The sequence below is a fragment of the Microtus ochrogaster genome, chromosome 10 (genome assembly GCF_000317375.1).
Source record: "Microtus ochrogaster isolate Prairie Vole_2 chromosome 10, MicOch1.0, whole genome shotgun sequence".
In the NCBI taxonomy this organism is placed as follows: domain Eukaryota; kingdom Metazoa; phylum Chordata; class Mammalia; order Rodentia; family Cricetidae; genus Microtus; species Microtus ochrogaster.
In genome coordinates this window covers 68839298-68845485 of record NC_022016.1, presented here as the reverse complement: position 1 = coordinate 68845485, position 6188 = coordinate 68839298, and the positions used below count along the sequence as shown (strand labels likewise).

Here is a 6188-nt window from a genome sequence, read left to right as displayed (position 1 = left end):
CCACCACCGCCTGGCCACACATATAATTTTATCATTTATTAAAGAAAAAGTGAATTTTCACATAGACTTGTTTTCTTTGCTATGAATAAAAAAAAAATTTGACCAAAGACAAGTTGAAGGAGGAAAGGCTTATTTTAGCTTATAGATTAGAATCCATTATTGAGGAAAGTCAACCTAGAGGCAGGAACTGAAGCAGAGAGCATCGAAGAATACTATTTATTGGTTTGCTTTTCATGGCTTACTCAGCCTGGTTTTTTCTGCCACCCAGGACCATGAGGGGTGGCACTACTCCAATGGGCAGGCACTCTCTCAGCAAACGGGAATCCAGAAACTGCTCCACAGACTTGCCCACAGGCCAATCTGCTGGAGGTATTTTTCAACTGAGGCTCCTTCTTCCTAGAAGACTGTAGTTTGTAGCAAGCCGACAGGAAACTAACCAACATAAAAGTGCTTGCCTGTTTCTGCATAAAGAGTTTAATCTTGGCCAAATATTTGATGTTGCAAACTCAGAACACCTTTGATACCTTTCAGAGTTGGCTGGTATTTGATGGTATTACCCTCAAAGCCGAGAATGCCACTTTGCACAACTATGTAGTACAAAAATCACAAGATGTATGTTAGGGTCATTTCAGAAATTGCTGTAAGTTCTGTCCTAATTGAAAGTCAAAACACAATAAACTTTTGTTTGTGTGTGTGAAATTTGAGTGATTGAAACAGCAATTTTATTTTTAATTTAATTCTAACATTTATTTTTCATTTTTTTTGTGTGTGTGTATAGGTATGAGTGTGGGAGCCACGTATGTGCAATGCCACACATGTGGAGGTGAAGGGAGAACTTTTGGTGGTCAGATCTTTCCTTCCATGACGTGGGTTCTGGGGATTAAATCAGATTGTTAGACTGGGCGACAGACAATCTTGTCATTTTGTCAGCCTCTACTTGGTCAGTTTGGAAAATCAAGCTTTTTAGCGGAATCCAATCCAAACATATACTAATTTGATGCATGGTGTGGAACAAATGGAGACATATTCAAAGTCTTTGTCATACCGAATGTCCCTGTCAATAGCAAGGTTTCTATATACAGTTAGAAGTAATAATAGTGCCATTCATAATGGTGGATCTGAGCCAAGGCACTTCAGACACTGTTTGCCGATGTCGTGTGCGATAGCACCCACAGGCCAAAGTGCACTTGCGTGTTCAGAACCAAGGTTGCAACGACATATTTGGACACAGAATGGGCAGGCACTGCTAGAAATACCTTAGTTTCATTATATTTGATTACTAAATTTGATTATTAATTTTGGTTGTTGCACATTTTAGAAATCTTTTTACCTGATGACAATTTTGTGAGCACCCCACAGTAAATTACGAGAAGACCCACAGTTTAGAAAGCCAAAATTTGAGACACTTCAGCCACACTGTGGTGTGTGTGTATTGAGTCAGACTAAACCCACTGTGTGAAAGATGATGGTTAGTGAAAAACCAAACACACCGGACACACTTTAGGTATCGATGGTATTATTACTCTCTTCCATCATTTGCTAGGCTCACCTGCTCCTTTACTGAGACCACTTACACTGGGCATAGGCTGGGCCTGAAGAAACTTGTCAACGCCTGAGGCTTGTTATCTGGTTAACTCCTTATGATGATTAGTATTGCCAATTTGACCATTAGAATCTTGTAGGAGACCATCCAAACCTGTGAGAGAGTATAGGTGTGAGAGATTAGGTTATCTCCGGGCCATCCCCTGGAGGATTATCAAAACTAGGGTCAAGTGCAAGACAAGCCTCGTGCACCACCCGTGAGGGATTATGTAGATTAGGTTATCCTGTTGGCTGTGCCCTTGAGGATAAATTTCACTTTAATCTGTGGGCAGTACCATTCCACCTGCCGGGATCCAGGACGGAAAACAAAGAAGGCTAACAGCAGCATTCATCCTTTCGTCTTCCTGACCGTGTGTGCAATGTGACCTTTCACCTCAAGCTTCTGTCACCTCGACTTCCTCATCTTGATGACCTGGGCCAGTATCCCTTCAATTGTGTTTTGTTCAAGGAATAAACCTTCCCTTCCTTAAATTGCTCTTTGTCACATATTTTATCGCAGCAACGGGCAAAGTGACAGACGAAGTTCTTGCTAAACAAGTCTCTCCTGAGTCCTCTGGCGAGGCTGGGCTGGGACGTAGGCGGAGGTAAACACCGAAGGACAGCGATTAATGCCTCCAAGGGCACAGGTCACTTCAGCGGGCCAGTGCTGATAATTCTTATTCTCTGCATGAGTTCACGCCTACATCTTCTTCTCCTTCTTTCTTTCCTTTTTTTTTTTTTTTTGAGTCAGGAGACCTCACAGAGATCCTCCTGCCTCTGCCTCCCGGAGTGCTGGGATTAAAGAAATGTGCCATTACACCCGATTTGAGATCAATTCCTAGGAAGTAGAAAGAAGACGCAAGCAGGGACGCTTGCGCGTGTGCGAGACCGGATGGGGGCGTGGCGAGCAGGCAGAGAAGACGCAAGGGTCCTCAGGCTCGGGTCTTGGCCCCGCCCCACTACGGGGGGGGGAGTATCTGACGTCACGGGAGGCGGGCCGGACCAGGGGCGTAGCCTACAGGGGCGGACCCGTGGGGGCGGGGCCTGCGGTGGAGGGGCCGGGCGCCGGTGCGTCCCGGAGCGCAGGCCGCCACAGCCGCGGAGTAGCCGGCAGCTGCTGACGCGCCGCGGGCCCGCGCCCATCCCTGCTCGTCCTCTCGGGGCCTCTTCTCAGCCGCGGGGTCCACGCCTGGCCCCGGACAGCTGGCTGAATCGCCAGTCGGACGCCCGACCCGGACGGACGCTGTGCCCCGGAGCCGTGCGGCCCGGCGCACACGGAAGTGGTGAGTGTCACGGTGGGGAGGTGGAGACGGCCGGCCGCGGTCAGCTCGGGGACGGTGCGAGGGGCGCGAAGCGGGGCGACCGGGGTGACCGGCGCGGCCGGGGCGGGAATTTCCAGGCGTCGGCCGGGAGCGGAGGGGAGGAGGGCCTCTCTGCGAACAGCGGCCCGCGCCGCAGACATCCTGTTTATGGCCCCGCGGCCTGCGCGCCGACCGCCCCTTGCGCCGGGACAGCCTGACCGCAGGACTTCGCCGAGGGTCGTGGCCCTCGTCCTGCCTGGTCGGCTTTTGCCGGGGAACTTTCTGGGTTTTGGGACTGCGTGGGGCGCACCCGGGAACTCCGGACCGCAGCTTGCTGGAAAGCAGCGTGATGGAGGGCCATGGGCGAAGGGACAGGGCAGAGGGGACTGCCAGTTCCTACCCAAAGGGACCTGATTTATCGAAACTGAAGTAGTGTGGCTCCCCAACTCCGCCGCTTCCGCGCGGCCGCCCGCTTATCTCTGATGCAGTAGACACCCGTGGAGACACTCCCAGGCTCCTGGGATGCCTGTTTACGAAGGAAGTTCTTTGGGGAGACTAGATCAGAGGTGTGGTTATCACCAGGTGCCTGTGTGCCCCCTTCGGAGGTGTGTTCTCGGTGACAAGGACTGTGCCCTAATTGATAGTTTTAATTCACGCCTGTGTTCTATCTTCAGCCCCTGCTTGGATACATGAGTATCCATGCTATTAAAATTCCTCCCCAACCATAGAGCTCAGTCGCTGGTACTCATGGTAGTGTAAAATTGCCACTATTTCTTTCGGGGAAGAAGGCATAAAAACCGTGGGTCGTTAAATAAGTAGAACACGGAGACAATTAGATTACAATTATCAAGTCTTTGGGTGTTGCCCTCCGGAAAATAAATATTTTAAAAAGAAAATATTTGAGTTATGCATTGGCATACATGCAGTGTAAAAAACTTTTTTTTTTTTTTTAAAAAAAGATGAACATTTTATATTGATTAAATCTTTGTTCCTTCTTTTCCAAAACCACATTTTATGTTGCCCATTGCTTTTGATTTCGGAGACTCTGGTGTTTTCCAAGTATTAGGATTTGGGGTGGCAACAGCACACATACCCTCACCCCCCTAAGTATGGTCTGGCTCAATCAGTTGTGCCTAATTTGAGAGATCATGTGTGGGGGTACCAGGTGAGGAATAAGATTCGGGGTGCTGTGTAGCAAGTCATTTCATTCCTGACTTACGTTTCCCAAGATCCAGGGGTACTTTTTATTGAAGGATCAATGTATTCTTTTGTACTCCGTGGTGAAGGTTAGTGGAGACTGCCAGCCAGCATTATAGACAGACAGGCAGAGCTGCCTACAGATATAGCATGCTCTGTAATATGGAGTAGATGTCTCTTTTGTGTGGATCTAGATCACGTTGAAAAAAAAAAAACCAGATACATCATACTAGAGGGAGTGTGGACATTATGAACAGCAATCATAACTTAATTCAATGTATCATCTTAACCAGGCACTTAGACTGTATTTCAGTTTCTCTACACTGCTGTATTTTTTCTTTCTTTCTCAGATTTCAGTGTTGTCCTTCACGTTGAAAACAGCTAGTTTAAGCTGTTTCAGTCCCATGCCAGAATACACTGTTTACTGGCTCTGAAAATGATGCTAGAAAGTGCATATTGGTAGAGTATTCAGACATTTCCCAAAATGTAACCGTGTTCCATTTTGTTGTAACTGAGGCAAGTGTTAGTATCAGTTTGTTTTACCGGGAAGATGATTTTCTTTCTGGCTACTTGGTGACCTCCTTTTACAAATTTAAGGTGCTAGGGGGAGTTAGGCTGTAAAATCCTTAATTTGGGCAACTGCTATAAAAAGCTGGTGAAAAATAGGGAGTTTTGAGGGTAGAGTTGGCTTTTACAGGAATATGCTGGCCTTAAATTGCATGAGGGAACTTAACCCTGGGTATTCTAAAGAACACGAAGTCTGCCAGTTTAAACAGGCTTACCTTTACAAACAGTAGTGGTTCTAAGGAAGACTGATTGCACCAGCTCACTAGCAGCTGTGGATTTTAATACTGTCCAAAAGACATCATTCTGTTCTTCTGAATAACTTGAAGAAACACATATATTTGGAGAGAAACACAAATGAAGCAACTACTGAGAATATATGTAGATTTGGAACCGTTTTTATACAGAGAACACTGTATAAATAATTGTAATAATAGAAAACATTTTACAGCTCAATGAAGACCAGGCAGGCACGTGTTTTGTTGTCAGATTTTCTGTGTTTTCCCCATTAAACACCCGTATTCTGTATCTCCTTAGTGTAATCTAGTGAGATGATGTTAAGCTACTAGATTTATTGTCTGAAATATGCATATTTGTGCAAAGAATCTTTTCCTTTTGTTTCCTTGAGACAGGGTTTCTTTGTGTAGCTCTGGCTGTCCTGGAACTAGGTCTGTAGACCAGGCTGGCCTCAAACCTAGAGATCCACCTGCCTTTGCCTCGCAAGTGCTGGGAATAAAGGTGGGCATCACCACACCTGGCTGGAGAGATGACTCAGCACTTAATAGGACTGAGGACCTGGGTTCAATTTCCAGCACCCACATTTAAGCTCATGACTGTAACTTCAGTTCCAGTTCCAGGGGATCCAACACCCTCAAGCAGACATGCATGCAGGCGAAACACCAATAAGATAAAAATAAATCACTTAAAAAAATGAAATAAACTAATTTTCACACAATAAATTTCAGGTGGGCAGGGAATTGGCTGTTGAAGCAGAATCTAGCTGATCAAGCACCTTCTGATGTTCTCTGATGTACTGTGTGGCTTAATGGTACATGGAGCCCTGCCATAGAATAGACGTGCTTGAAGGAGCCTTGATGAATCCTGCAGACTAGTGGTTAACAACTTGGTGAAGTTTTATGGTCAGTGAGACATTGCCTTTCTCTAGGGTGTTTTGGAAGGTACACCCTGGGGGGAAAGGTGGCATCTAGTGGGTAGAGGCTAGGTGTACTATTAAATATCCAGCAATGCACAGGACAGCCCTTCCTATAACAAAGTGTTACCTGGCTCAGAATGTCTTTAGTGCTCAGGTGGAGAGAGCATGCTTGGGGATGCCAGGTGAGAAAAGAGATATTTGGCCTCATGTTGTGACAAGTTATTTCATTCCTGGCACTGGCTCTCCTGTTCCAGAAGCAAATGAAAGGACCCAGGTTAGTTATTCTGCAGTCTTTGTAATTAATGCAGACATAATGCATGGAAGCCCAAGGACACAGCAACCAGAGCTGCTCTGAGGAAGCTGCATAAATGAATTGTTGGATACAGTGGAAG

The 6188-nt window shown here is 46.4% G+C and overlaps 1 protein-coding gene across 2 annotated transcripts in view; it reads left to right on the top strand.

The window, feature by feature from the left end:
- The first annotated feature begins 2623 nt into the window (after window positions 1–2623).
- The window catches only part of Jak1 (Janus kinase 1), a 115108-nt gene continuing 111543 nt past the window's right edge, over window positions 2624–6188 (top strand). For both annotated transcript variants that reach the window (XM_005353464.2, XM_026781827.1), the window contains exon 1: window positions 2624–2864. The gene's annotated coding sequence lies outside the window, so the exon portion shown is untranslated. The remainder of the gene's footprint in view (window positions 2865–6188) is intronic.